Source organism: Oncorhynchus tshawytscha, linkage group LG06, assembly GCF_018296145.1.
Source record: "Oncorhynchus tshawytscha isolate Ot180627B linkage group LG06, Otsh_v2.0, whole genome shotgun sequence".
Classification (NCBI taxonomy): domain Eukaryota; kingdom Metazoa; phylum Chordata; class Actinopteri; order Salmoniformes; family Salmonidae; genus Oncorhynchus; species Oncorhynchus tshawytscha.
In genome coordinates this window covers 41,597,094-41,613,060 of record NC_056434.1, presented here as the reverse complement: position 1 = coordinate 41,613,060, position 15,967 = coordinate 41,597,094, and the positions used below count along the sequence as shown (strand labels likewise).

General features: G+C 41.9%; 1 pseudogene; it reads left to right on the top strand.

Moving 5' to 3' along the window:
• The window catches only part of LOC112253482, a 28,563-nt pseudogene extending 12,877 nt beyond the window's left edge, over positions 1-15,686 (top strand).
• Positions 15,687-15,967: the final 281 nt, after the last annotated feature.

Here is a 15,967-nt window from a genome sequence, read left to right as displayed (position 1 = left end):
AGCTCTATGGACAATTCCTTCGACCTCATGGCTTGTTTTTCTCTCTGACATGCACTGTCAACTGTGGGACCTTATATATACAGGTGTGTGCCTTTCCAAATCATGTCCAATCAATTGAATTTACCACAGGTGGACTCCAATAAAGTTGTAGAAAGATCTCAAGGATGATCAATGGAAACAGGATGCACCTGAGCTCAATTTCGAGTCTCATTGCAAAGGGCCTGAATACTTATGTAAATAAGGTATTTCTGTTTTTTAAATATTTTTAATACATTTGCAAAAATTTCAAAAAGCCTGTTTCACTTTGTGGGTTAATATGAGTAGATTGATGAGCAAAACATTTATTTGATCAATTTTAGAATAAGGCTGTAACGTAACAAAATGTGGAAAAGGTCAAAGGGTCTGAATACTTTCCGGATGGACTGTACATTTGAAACACTATTGAGTCTTAAAGGAAGCCTGGGTAATGCCAAAATCTCATATGCCATTTATTTCTCAATGATTATTTTAGATACAAATCTCAAATATACTGTATGCCACGTGACTGTGGCCAAGACTCATCTATGGCCTTGTGTCAATTGAGAACGGTTTACTAAATCAGTGGTTCTCAATTCTCTCCTTAGGGATCCCCAGCTGTTCAGAGCTAGCACAACTGATTCAACTTGTCAATTAGCACAACAATAACTCCTAAGGAATTTTAACAGTAAAATACAGCTTACCAGAATAACCCTGTATTGTTCTTCAAAAGGATTGAAAAATAATTGATAAAAAGTTATTTAGATAACCATACTCCATAAAGGTTCTATAAATAACCAATAAAAAGGGTTCTATATAGCACCTAAAACAGTTGTATAGCATAGCAGAACAAGGTTTTGCAGCTACACTACCGGTCCAAAGTTTTAGAACACCTTATCATTCAAGGGTTTAAAAAAATATTTTTTTACTATTTTCTACATTATAGAATAATAGTGAAGACATCAAAACTATGAAATAACACATATGAAATCATGTAGTAACCAAAAAAGTGTTAAACAAATCAAAATATATTTCATATTTGAGATTCTTCAAATAGCCACCCTTTGCCTTGATGACAGCTTTGCACACTCTTGGCATTCTCTCAACCAGCTTCACCTGGAATGCTTTTCCAACAGTCTTGAAGGAGTTCCGACATATGCTGAGCAGTTGTTGGCTGCTTTTCCTTCACTCCACGGTCAGACTCATCCCAAAACATCTCAATTTGGTTGAGGTCTGGGGATTGTGGAGGCCAGGTCATCTGATGCAGCACTCTCCTTCTTGATCAAATAGCCCTTACACAGCCTGGAGGTGTTTTGGGTCATTGTCCTGTTGAAAAACAAGTGATAGTCCCACTAAGGCCAGACCAGATGGGATGACGTATCGCTGCAGAATGCTGTGGTAGCCATGCTGGTTAAGTGTGCCTTGAATTCTAAATAAATCACAGACAGTGTCACCAGCAAAGCACCCCCACACCATAACACCTCCTCCTCCATGCTTTACGGTGGGAAATACACATGTGGAGATCATCCGTTCACCCACACCGCACCTCACAGAGACACAGCTGTTGGAACCAAAAATCTCCAGTTTGGACTGCAGACAAAAGGACAGATTTCCACCGGTCTAATGTCCATTGCTCATGTTTCTTGGCCCAAGCAAGTCTCTTCTTATTATTTGTGTCCTTCAGTAGTGGTTTCTTTGCAGCAATTCGATCATGAAGGCCTGATTCACGCAGTCTCCTCTAAACAGTTGATGTTGAGATGTGTCTGTTACTTGAACTCTGTGAAGCATTTATCTGGGCTGCAATTTCTGAGGCTGGTAACTCAAATGAACTTATCCTCTGCAGCAGAGGTAACTCTGGGTTTTTCATTCCTGTGGCGGTCCTCATGAGAGCCAGTATCAGAAAAGGGTTCTTAATAGCACCAGACAGGTTTTATTCAGAACCTTTTGAGCATCAAATCAAATCAAATTTTTATTGGTCGCGTACAAATGGTTAGCAGATGTTATTGCGAGTGTAGCGAAATGCTTGTGCTTCTAGTTCCGACAGTGCAGCAATATCTAACAAGTAATCTAACAATTCCACAACAACTACCTAATACACACAAATCTAAGTAAAGGAATGGAATAAGAATATATACATATAGATATGTTGGTAAATGAATGCACTTAAAATGTATGCACTCACTACTGTAAGTCTCTCTGGATAAGAGCTTCTGCTAAATGACTCAAATGTCAAATGTAAAGGTTCTTTATAAAACCTTAAGAAAAGTTTTTTTTATAAACAATACAAAACATACACATACAAACAACAGCATACAAACACAAACATGAACAACATAACCCTGCCCAGCCCCAGACCCACCTGCTCATACCCCCATCTCCAGCATCACTCTCTGCCACATGGCCTCAAACTGCACCATTTTGTTTCTCTCCATAGCCCACACACTGTCAACATTTAGATAATAAAGCATTTGACCTTTCCATTGTGTTAACGACGGAGGATTGGTTGATTTCCAGTTTTTAAGTATACGTTTTTTCAAGATGATTGACAAGAAAAGTATTGTCCAACCCATCGGGTATCTCACTGCACCCTCATATGCCATGTCTTGAAATATGCTCATAGGCGGGTTAAAAGTACATTTACATTGTAATACTTCTGACAGCCAACATTCTAACTCCGCCCATAATGTTTGGACTTTACAGCATTCCCAGAAGGTATGGATTATTGAGTCATTGTTCATTTTACACTTAAGACATGACTCAGCCATTTTGCTGTAGGTTTTATGTTTAAAAAATCTATACATTAGTTCATAGTGGATTATACGTACATTCTATGCCTTTAGATTTTCATGTGGACCAACATATCTGTGAATTCTAAAAAGCTATCCAAGGATTGTTCCATAGCGTTGGTATGTAGGGAGTGATATTGATTCTTCCATATTGTTCTAATGTTTTTAATTATGAAGTTGTTAATGTTCTTTGCTCCATCCTTTGAAAACAGACAGGTGAAAAGATTGCACCTCTCCATTATATAGCATGCACCTCTACATTATGTACCCATTGTTCCTCTTTACTGCATTTAATTATACATCGCAAGTAAAAGCCTTGAGTGGCGAGTTAATACAATTTCAAGTCTGGAAGGTTAAAACCACCCTCAGACTTAGGAAGATGTAAAACGCTCCTTTTTATTCTATGAGTTTTATTAGCAGTATAAAGTTTGTTATGACCGAGTATACTTTTTTAAAGAATATGTTCGGTGGGGTAATTGGTATTACTGAGAATAACTATAAAAACTTTGGGAGCCATGCCATTCTGAAAAAGTTTATTCTACCTTTAAGATTTATGGGAAGATTGTTCCATTTAATTAGAACTGCTTTCATATTGTTAAGGAACAGGATAAAGTTATCTCTATATATTTGTTTGTCACTTATTAAGCATCCTATGTATTTAAAAAAATGTGTGGTCCACTTAAAGGATTGCTGTATAATTATTCTTTATATTTTTCCTATTGCCATTATTTCCTTTTTTCCCACATTAATTTTAGATTCTGAGATTTTATTGTATTCAGAAAATATTTGTTTTCAAGGGGGGCATTGAGCTTTCAATATTGGTCAGGTATATCAGGAGATCATCTGCAAATACGTTTAGTTTATATTCATGTTTACCAATACTAATACCTGTCTAATTCTTTCTGCAAGCAGTTCAATTGACAGTGCAAACAGGAGGGGGAAAGAGGACGTCACTGTCTTGTGCCTCTTTCTAAATCAATTTCATCAGATAATGTATTATTTGTGTATATCTTTGCTTTAGGACATTTATATAATATTTTTATTACATGTATTATTTCAGCTGGAAAGTTGAAAACTTCCAAAGTTGTGAATAGAAAATGCCATTTAAGATGATCAACCTATATCTTGTTTTTTTGCGTATTGTATACAACTAAAACATGTTCTTGTATTTGTTTGTAAGTGTCTATTTTTAATAAACCCTGTTTGATTGATATGTATCAAGAGTGATAAGACTTTTGCCATTCTATTGCTTATGAGCTTTGTCATTATTTTATTGTCACAATGTATTAAACTTATGGGTCTGTAATCAGCAGGGGACTCTCCAGATTTTCCTGATTTTAATATAACTGAAATAACTGTTTGATACATGGAACTAGGAAGCACTGAATTGAGTGAGGTGTTTTGTCATTTGTGTAAGTAGGGGAGCTACTTTGTCCCAAAATGTTAAATATTATTCTATGGGAAAGCCGTTCATTCCTGGTGCTTCTCTCCGTACGAATGTTTTAACAGTGTCTAATATTTATTTTTGGGTCATCTCTGTTTTTATTGAATATTTTGTCTGCTGATAATTGATTCAAGGTTGTTGAGTCTAAGAAGGCTGATCAGTCTGTCTGTTGTTTAATTCAGATTTATATCGATTGTAATTATATATTATTATTAAATTATATAATACCAAAAAGGTGTCTGCTATGGTTACAAGCCAAAGAACTCTTATATAGAACTTTTTGTTTTTAGTATTTATGTAACCTTTGCCATCGTAGCACGTTTTGAACTTGCCTCTTTGTTTGTTAGTACATAGGGATGGAGAGGAAATGGGTCGGTGGAGAAGAGGAGAAGAGGTTATGTTTCATTGTTTTTTGGCTTTTGGTTGTACAACAATTTGAAATATTTGTGAAATGTCTGGTAGGATTTGTAGGATGTGATTTGATACGTTGTTTGGTGCTGTGTTGTTTATGCTTGCTAAGTATTGTAGCTACCTACGGTCAGTTTAAAATGAGACCAAGAGAAAGATTTCCATCTCACATCATAGTATTGGTATACTGTAAATGGAGAGGAAGACTTTGTTGTTAGGCGTAATCAGCTTTTTAGCATCCTACAACAATAAGATGAGACCACAAATATACTAAAGACAGGAATAAGAAACACACAGTATTTTTATCTATTTCAGGTGTGTCATCTCCTAGCTGAAATGATCAAAGCATGTTAACAACATACATAATTAATTTGTCAGATATGTTTAAAGGACCGATGCAGCCATTTTTGTATCAATATTACAACTTTTCATGGTAACAATGAAGTACCTTACTGTAATAGTTTTCCAAAAAACTAAAATAGTTTTAAGATTTTTTTTTTCTCAAGCAATAATTTTTCTAGGACTGTCTGGGAGTGGTCTGACTGGGGAGGGGAACACTGAAAACTAGCTGTTATTGACAGAGTTTTTGAACTCTCTTTGTTATTGGTCTATTATCCAATTTATCGACTGGTGATGTCAGCAGGCAAGCCAAAACTCCCGCCCATGCAAACCTTCTGATTACAAAGAACTGTGTAGATTGTACTTTCAACCAGCAAGTATGAGGAAATAACACTGACCAACCTTTTTCACACTTTTAGAGTGTTAGTTTTCAGATGTTTTACAATATGAAACAAAACACAGAAAAAATGTGTTTTTTAATGCACTGGGCCTTTAACTAGAACATTTCCACCAAATCTTCACTGGAATACTTTATAATTTTCACTTTGAATGTTCTGTAAATGTAGTATGTAATATGAGGGCTCTATTGTACTTATTGCTCACGTTCATGCCTTATGTGTCTTTTCTATTATTTTCTCTTTTTAGGTGGAAGTTTCTATTATGTGCCTAGGTGTGTCCAACTCCCATCTCTGAGGAAAAGGTATCAAAGGTCGCTATACCATCAACCACAAGCAGAAGCTTCTGAAGGACTCTGGGACATCCAATCTCTGACCTCCATACTGTAACAGTCCACAGATCCCTGAGTAGATAAAGCCGCCACACCATTGGACGAGGACAGTCACACTAAAGAAGCCAGATGGCACTGCTAGCCAATCAGCTGATGGATTCTGCCAGGGTTGTGAGTGGAATAAATGGAAGGGTGGACATCTTCCCACAGTTCCTGAGGGTACAGAACCAGGGTCACATGACCCAGGTCAATAGCACCCAGGAAGACACGCGCAAGAACAGGAAGTACCCGTGCCAACTGTGTGGTAAGCGCTTCCGCTTTAACAGCATTCTGTCGCTGCACATGCGCACGCACACAGGCGAGAAGCCCTTTAAATGCCCTTACTGTGACCATCGGGCAGCACAGAAGGGCAACCTCAAGATCCACCTGCGCACTCACAAGCAGGGCAACCTTGGGAAAGGCCGTGGCCGGATCAGAGAAGAGAACAGACTGCTCCATGAGCTGGAGGAGAGGGCCATCCTGAGGGACAGGCACATTAGGGATGGTCTAGGTGGTCTGCCCCAGCCACCACGACCCCACATAGCCCAGCCCCAGCAACCCAAGCCTGCCTCTACCACCACCCAGCTCCCCTTGACCTTCACAGGTTCTGGCCCTGTAGAGACTCTACCACTGCGATCCACTTCCCCCAAGATGACCACCACAGGCCAGGAGGATCACACCCAGGCCCAGCCTTCTGCAGGCTTCCGTTGCTCCTTCTGCAAGGGCAAGTTCAGGAAGCAGCAGGAGCTAGAGCGCCACATCCGGATCCTCCACAAGCCCTACAAGTGCACCCTGTGTGAGTTCGCCACCTCCCATGAGGAGGAGCTCATCAGCCATGTGGAGACGACCCACATCGCCTCCGAGTCGGCCCAGACTCAGAGGCCCGCGCTGGGCAGCGCTCGGGGCGTGAAGCACCCTGGTGGGGAGTTCCCCTGCGAGGTGTGCGGTCAGACCTTCAGTCAGGCCTGGTTCCTCAAGGGACACATGCGTAAGCACAAGGACTCGTTCGAGCACTGCTGCCAGATCTGCAGCCGGCGATTCAAAGAACCCTGGTTCCTCAAGAACCACATGAAGGTCCACCTCAACAAGCTGGTTGCTAAGAACAAGCAGCTCCCTGCTGACCAGGGGGTATCTGTCAGCATGACTAGTGTAGCCCAGGATGCCCACTACATCCACCTCTACTCCCAGTATATCTCAAGCCTCAACAGCAGGTTCCTCTCCGCTGAGAGAGCGGGCCATTCAGAGTTCCAGCAGATCTTCGCCACAACTGGCATTGGGATGAAGGTGAAAGAGATGCTGGGTAGGATGCTGGCACCAGGACATGATTCAATGACTGAGGGGGAGAATAATCGCTCTTTGTTGGGCTTAAATAATCTGGTGCCTCCTCTGACTGCCAGCAGCAGGGAGTATCAACTACAGGCTTCTGCCAACAAGGGAGACAACCTCAATAGCTACCCAGGCTGGCAGGTCATGGCACCAGGACCGGCTGTAGATGAGGGAGACCTATACACAGCTAAAGAACAGCAGCGGGCCTTTATGGCCAAGCGGAGGGTGTCATTAGATGAGCGACAAGCATCTGTGAGCGAACCAGAGAACCAGGCTATTAGTAGGCCTAGCAGCCCAGGACTGAGCCATGTCTTGCAGGGGAGCCTCATAGGACCATGCTTCTCTCAGACTGGCAGTACCCAGGATGACAGCAGCCTCCCCTCCTCCCCAGTCTCAGGTACAAAACCGTCTTTCCTTACTTAGTGGTTGCAAATGGTTTAAGACATTGTTGTTTCTGGTTTTCTAAATGATTTGTTATAGGTCTATTTATGCATTCTGTATTATATGGTCAATATTTTACAGTAACTGACATATCCTCAGTTCCAGGGTCAAGGTCAAATAGATGACCAGCATATGGTGACTTCAATGGGCACACTTATATGGAAAGGATGTTTGAGAACTTCCATAAATCGGCCATATGTTCCAAATGTATACCATTTGCTATCCCTCCCATCATGCATAGACTAGAATGGAACACAACTGCACTGTTCCATCAGGAGATAAAACTATGCCTTTGGCTAAACTTCACTAATCTATTCAGGTGAACTTGTCTTGAAGCACAGGGTCAGTACAGCAGCATATCCATACAAAAAAATATAATCAGTAATAATAAGGACTTTCTTTGCTTATTAACTTTAATGTTGTCATGTTGAATGCTAGAGATAATTAGCCTCTGCTATTTTATATCAGTCCAATTCCAACCCCTTGCCTTTCCTACGGGGCACAATATGTTAATGCATGCCATCTGGTGTTTTTAATGATTTGATATATACCACCTGGTGATTTTTATGATTTGATATACCACATGGTATTTTTATTGATAGTCTTCTGTTCCACCTGGTGATTTTGATGATTTGACTCCCTGGGTGCATGCTTTTCTTGTCATGGCATCCTGTTAACACATTGTCTGCATTCTAGCTGCAGCTCTAGTATTTTCACATAAAAATATAAGCTTCCTCATCTCCTCCTTAGCTTAGAATTCTGGATCTTTTACAGACCTGGGTTCAAATGCTATTTGAAATTCTTTCAAATACTTTAGCTGTTTTCGATTGAGCTCGCGTGTTGCAATGGAACCAATAGAAACGTCCCCAAAGTGCAAACGACCACCAGGCACCTGAGCACTCCAGGTAGACTAAAGCAAACACGCAAACTATTGGAAATGTTTCAAATAGTCTTTGAACCCAGGTTTGATCTTCTAGCAGGGTTGGTGAGAGTCAGTGTCTCTGACACGGTTTTGGGGGATTTGATCCACTGTTTCCCCAAATGAAGGCCGCGAAACAGAGATAAATGGATCAGGTCTAATCTTGTTAAATGTTTTGTTGACATATTGTCTACTTATACTTGTATGCACATGTAAATACCAGCATTTTAAGGGTAATCCTGCCACAGCCCTTTACAAAACAGCTACAATCTATGGTATTTTCAGCTTCTCCTGCTTCCCCAGTCCCCAGCCAATACTACAGTCCTATGTTTGTAAAAGCTAGCTGAGAATGAATCGGAGGAAGTCTGGGCTGCCACGTTCGGTATCAGAGTGTAATTTGAGTCGATATTAAGCATGGAAACTAATTCATTTTAAAGGTCAGGCGTCAGTGCTTCTTTAAATGATGGATCCCGGCTCGCCTCTCCTCATCTTGTTCCCCTAGTTCCTGTGTAATGGAGGACTCACTCAGGGGCTTAAGGACTGCATTGTTTTGCTCTGACAATATATCCCCGAGACCTCTGCAGCTGCTCCCCATGCTCACAATGACAGACTAATTAACACAATCACACACTGCTGGCCCCGGCTCAACACGCAGGTCTGCTGCGGGACAGATAGGTAAATCCTACACATATGGAGAACATACAGGCACTAAGTGCAAGTCTTGATGAGGGGCTTTAGGAATGGGATAAGTTTGCTGCGCCTGCTAACTGATCGAGTGTGTCTCGATGGGCTGGAGTATTACAGTGGCTGGAGGAGTTCTAATTCAGGAGATGTTGAGGAATTATCATTGTTGCCAGATGTTTCAGCTTGAGACACATTGATTAGGCCTGAATAAGTGGCCGTTTTATTCCTAACCAAAATGGCTGTAGTCATGAAGTTATACTGATGTTTCCAATATGGATAGCGGATACAGTTGTCAGAGTTAACGACTGCTTTACTAGATACAGTAGATGCAGATAAAGTTGTCCAAATACACTAGTGATACAAGTGTCAACATGTTAGATTATGTCTGTTTACTTATATGGATAATAGCTAGTGTTGAGAATGGTGTTCTTAAAATCTAATCAAGACAGATGAAATACTCTAATTCTAATCTTAGATTGTGAATAATGACTCGTTTAAAAAAAGATAAACTAATGGGAGTGCTTTAGAGGCCCCTGACCTACATCAGAGCGTCTGGATTTGAATTGGGAACATAAACATGCCTGAAATCCTCTGACAGTTATTCATTAGTCCTATTCAAACTCTTAACCCCAAGGTCAATGTGCATGTAATGATTTCGTCCTCACTTAGTCTTTGTTCCTTTCCCCGGCCTTCACGCTACTTCTACTGTATACATGTTAACTCGTTACGAGTGGTTACAGAGAGACAAGGAAGGATCATGTTTAGGGGGATAGAAATCAGTGCAACTGTATTTAAACTTCTAGTTCCATCTGATGATGCTTAAAGGGATAGTTCAGAAAAAACATCTACAATTGTAATTTCGCTGAACAATCCCTTTAAGTGTGTACCATAGCTGTTTTTTAAAAAATGCACAAACTGGGCCTATACAAGTAGATTTGAACACTACTGATTTCTGATTTGTAAACCGGATTACCTTTTGGCTTGACTTCCCATTCTCACTTCTGTCCCTTAATCCTCTTTTTAATTATTATTGCAGATAAGAGGTATGAGGCTCAAATGAAGCTCAAAATGCTTGTTTTCCTAGACGCTGATAAAAAGATTTACCGTGGGAGTTGTGAACACCTGCCTTGAAATATTGTTCCACGTCTCCTGAATGCCATTTGGCTTAATTGACTTGGAAACGTCCCAAATGCGTCATTGACAATGTGGTCTAATTAATATTAATAATATATGCTATTATAAACATCAAAGAACATCTGGTGCACTTATTTTCTCCCCAGCAGTCTTGTGTCTCTTCCTCTCAGATGGTTTCATCTTAAAGCAAACCACCAAAGTTTATTCATTTAGGTGTTTTAGTTTATACTGCATGTATACTTTTATAATAGAACAATAATGCGTGTGCACACACTCATGTGTGTGTGTGTGTGTGTGTGTGTGTGTGTGTGTGTGTGTGTGTGTGTGTGTGTGTGTGTGTGTGTGTGTGTGTGTGTGTGTGTGTGTGTGTGTGTGTGTGTGTTTGTGTGTGTGTGTGCGTGTGTGTGTGTGTGTGCGCGCGTGCGTGCGTGCGTGTGTGTGTGTGTGTGTGTTTGTGTGTGTGTGCGTGCGTGCGTGTGTGTGTGCGTGTGTGTGTTTGTGTGTGTGTTTGTGTGCGTGCGTGCGTGCGTGCGTGCGTGCGTGCGTGTGTGTGTGTGCGTGCGTGCGTGCATGCGTGTGTGCGCGTGCGTGCGCGCGTGTGTGTGTGTGTGTGTGTGTGTGTGTGTCTGTATACATGGGGGGTGAATACATTGAATAAAGAATGCATTTCCATATGAAATGAATCACTTTCCCCACCAGCTGGATGCTTTGCCACAGCACATTATTTGAGTTCTTATTTTGCATTTCTAATCGCAGGCTGTATAACTCATATGCACCACTTCATTGTATGATCCTCTGTGTTAGGTGAGAGAGGCAGAGCCCTGTAATGATACAGTAATTGGAGTTTGGTTGATCAATCGAAGCGCTAAAATTACTCTCGCACATAATGTGGGCCTCAGCAGTGTAAGTAAATCTAAAACTGATTAAGTTAGCATGAACAACACAATTACAAAGATGGCACCCGTCCAAAGACAAGAGAAAAGGGGAGAGTCGGGTGTTGAGTCTTTGTTTGGTTTTGCTGCTCTGGGGGGTATTAGCGAGCAAATGTGTTTATGAAAGAGACAGTGGCCAAAGATAAGGTCACATATGTCTGTGTTCTGCGTTTTAGGCCTGCTGGTAATTTCATGGTAATGTTTTTATTTATTTTTATCCTCAACAAGCCAGTTTGGTGAAAATACACTACTGGTGTGAAAATGTACATATTTTCATCATGCAAATGTTTTAATATTTGCATGAAAATCTGTCACCAATTGGATAGAAACCTAGCTAGTGTGTCTGTCTGTCTGATAGACTGCCGTTAAGCAGTAGGAGTTTTTTTTGTTACTGGACCCACTGGGCAAAAACTGGTTGAATCAACGTTATTTCCACTTTATTTCAGCCAAAATTTTCAATGTGAGGACATTGAATCAACTTAGAAAACTGATTGGATTTGCAAAAAGCCATCAAGGTAAGGGAATTTTTACCTAAATCGAATAACGTGGTAAAATGTTTTGTTATTCACATTAGTTGACAACTCAATCTAATGTAAATCAAAACTATACGTTGAACTGACGTCTGTGGGGAGACAATGGGTGTGGTGTTTCTGAGGAGGCTCCTTGCCTGCTCACTGTCCTGGCTGGACACACACACACACACACACACACACACACACACACACACACACACACACACACACACACACACACACACACACACATACACACACACACACACACACACACACACACACACACACACACACACACACACACACACACACACACACACACACACACACACACACACACACACACACACACACACACATAGTGTGTAGTTGACTGTGTGTAGTTCAAGGTCATTTATATGTGACTAGCAGTGCTTTCTACCTCATTATTAGTGTGGAGCTTTATGATCTGATCCATTCAATTCATTTATATTCCTCTCTCCTCTAGCTATATTATGTCATTTAAAATTCTAATATTTAAAGAAAGGCTCTTTAAAAATAAAATAATGTATCATTAAATGATGGATGGTGTTAGTATTAAAGTTGGAGACAGCATAACAAACAACTCTAGATCATTAGAGATTGACCTCAGGGAGAAATTCCTCAGGGTCAGGTCTGATCCGGGGTTGTTATAAAATGTATATTTCAGCCAAGGGGAAGGAATCATTGTTGTAAGTCAGATATTAGTCCATTAAAGAAGAACAATAAGGCATCAATATGCATAGAATTAAATGAACAGCGCTGGGCTTTATCTCGCCATCCCAGACGCCACATCCCTAAAAGACACAGTATAATATATGACCTGACCTTCAAATGCCAGGAGAGTGTTAGACAATAAACTGCCAATATTTGTGGCTTAATGGCGGCGGATGACTTTTACAGTAATTGGAATGGCACGGAAACAGCTGGGCTGCTTAAAGACAGAGGAATTGAAGCCGTGTGTCTCAAATGGCATACTACGCTCTATATACAGCACGACTTTTGACCAGAGCCCTGGCCAAAAGTAGTGCACTATATAGGGGATGTGGTGCCATTTGGGACACAGCCAAGGATCTCTCAGACAAGCACTAACTCAAAATTGTGGAAGTTTATGTAACCCTATAGGAAAGGCTGTTATTACACAGCTCAACCTAACATGACACATGGTGGGAAATGTTCATCTATACAGAGTCCATATTAGGACAGGTACCCAAATGACTTTAACACAAGCTTCATGGACATGTGACTTTGTCCTAATATGAACATCGTACAGGTGAGACGTCAATCCAAGTTGCTCACCAAGTTCATGGGGAAAAGCCAATAATAGACTTTTCCTCACTCTGCAAAAATGAACTCAACCAAACAATGTTCACAGAAAGAAACAAAAATGAACTCAACTGAAATGATCTCTCGTTGCAGAGAAAGAATGTTCTTTTTGACTTGGAATCCCAGTTGGTTGCTTTCGATAGAATGGGGCCCTCTGTCTGCAACATGTGCGCCTCTTTCATTTAGAAGATAGCTACTACAGTATGTCATTATAAAGAATCTTATTTGCTGCTAACATCTTTGAGTATATTCAATGCGTATGGTGCTCTGCACTCCATACTGTGCGATGATGCATCGCTTGGGCTGAAAGCTGATTACAAGCCTGATTTACTGCAGAGCACAACTTAAATCATTCAACTCAGTATTGTGTGGCGCTGCACACATGGTTCATGTTCAGAAATGGCGACTATATTTACACACACATTTCACAAGTTCAAAGAGATGATCCAATCGCTCAGGTTCTTTAGGTTGTTTTTCACTCTGCCAATGATTTAGTTGTACAAGTCAGACAATTGTCTCTAATATAGCACATACTGACAACTATCCAGAGAAACATGAATGTAAAAGTTTGGTAATCGAGACTGTCTGATTCAGTCTGTGCCGTTGTTCTGTCTTGTAGCTCTAACAGGTGAGGAGAAGCCCTACAGCTGTCCCCCCAGTGACTACACCAGCCCACAGTCAGTTTCTCTCAGTTACCGTCTGGAGGGCTACCACCTCCACCACCACCCCCAGTGGAACCACGACACCAGGGACAACATAGACCCCTCGTCCCCACAGAGCCCCAGCCCCAAGGACCAGAGCCCTACTTCTGGCCTCTACAGTGGGCTGGAGGATCCTGATGAGAACAGGAGAAACCCAGCAACTCTGCACATGGACAGGCTAGCACCCAATCTGCCTAACCCTTCAAACCTGCACAAGGCCTATGGAGGACCTCCAGCTATGGAGGACAGCAGTGTGAAGCCACAGGGTCTTCATCAATCCATACAGACCTTCATCAATGGCCTGACATCTAGTGTTCTGAGAGGGGACAGAAAGAGGAGGGCAGGGGGAGGTATGGTCAACACTCGGGGGGGAGGACAGGGGAGCTCTGAGGGGGAGGACCGTGTTGGAGTCAAGGGGAGTGACCGGGACAGTGAGGGGGAGACAGGTACTGGTGGCTCTGCAGTCACACCCAGGACCAGGAAGTCCCAGTATGAGCCTCTGGATCTGTCTCTCAGGCCAGACTGGGTGCTTTCGCCTCAGGCTGGCTCAGCCCACATGGACAGATCTCAAGGGGGATTGACTGGGTTATTCCAGCAGCACAGCAGTGTGTGTAATGGTCCCCTCTCCTCCAATAGCAATAGGCTCCAGGCACACAATGGGCAACACACGGCTGAACAGTCAGAGATTGGATCTGGCACTGGTGACCTGGAGATGCCCACAAGGCAGGACGACCAACACAACTATGACTTCTCAGCTCACAATGAGGATTGTGCACTCGAGAGCCATGTGTTTAACAAAGTTGAGGAAGAAGAGGAATTCAACAAGCTAAGGATAATGAAGAGTAGCAGCAGCGAAGCACGGCTGAGTGAGAAGATGACAGAGATGATGGTTGGCCGTCCCCATGGGTCCAGTGAGGCCCCTCAGTGTCCCCAGGAGAAGCAGGGCCAGTGGGGCAGGTCGGTCATCCAGCCTCTCCTCTCTCCTCTGGAGCTGCTGAAGCCAGTGCCGACTCCTCACCACCACCTCCACAGAAACCTCCTGTCAGTCCTCCAGTCTTCCAGTGACCAGAACCACATGCTCCTCAACGGCCATGCAGCCAGCTTGAATGGTGGCAGTGGAGGGCCCATGGAGAGAGCAGAGACTTCAGGTGAGTGCCTCTCTCTCTATCCCATGAATGATGTCATCTGTACCTCTTCCTCCTAATCTTACTCTTTCCCCGTAGTAACTTCATATTACATGAGCGTTCAATGCCATCTAGTGGTCAAGTAGTGATCCTGCCTCCTTATAACATCATATGCCTTTCCTATACGATCCTTTCCTATATGTTGGGATCTTTAGAACACTGTTTCATTAGGTAGATAGGCTTACCTCAGCAGACAATGTGTCAGAGGAAACGGTTGCACTGTAGTTAGTTTAAACACTTTTGATTGTGATTCTCAGAAGGACTTAAACAAGGGTATTGGAGTCATAGGTGTGTGGCACTGATTACATCCCCACTTAGAGGAAGATACAATTTCAACATCTGATCAGTAACAAATCACCCAGGCAACGGGACCCATTTGATGGAGTGGCTTAAATCTTGTGTGATACGCCTGCAGAGAGCAAGATTTAATCACCTGGCTCTCTAGAGAGATCTTTCAGACAGCTGGGATCCTTTGATATTAGATGCATGTAATATGCGTGCAACTCGAAACTCTGTCATTCTGATCCATCTGATGCAGAAACACAATATGAAACACAATATGCTCTTATAAAAGACATTAAAGTGCCTGTCAACTCTGTTTTGGGCACAACATCTGTTCTGTTCTTGTGTGACGTACTGCTTTCAAAAGTGTACAGTATCCCAGCTAACAATTCTAGGGTAGAGAGAATGTTTTTGTAATGTTACCCGTAATGTTCCTCTAATGTTTGAATTTCCAGTATTCTGTTAGTCAGGAGAACATTCTATCTATGTTAGCATGTTTTGGTGTCATAGTTAGGAGAACATTCCCTTAATTAAGTTAGAATGCCCGAGAAGCCGGTGTTTGGAGGATATATTGGCACGGGTGTTGTTAGGCCCGATACGAAGTTGAGGGCTGGCAAACCATGCCGATATATCCTCCAAACAGTGGCTTCGAGGGCATTATCACTTTATACAACGGGTCACCAACATATTCATATAATGATTGACATATTTTCATTAAAAATATTATTTTGATGAATTTATTCATAC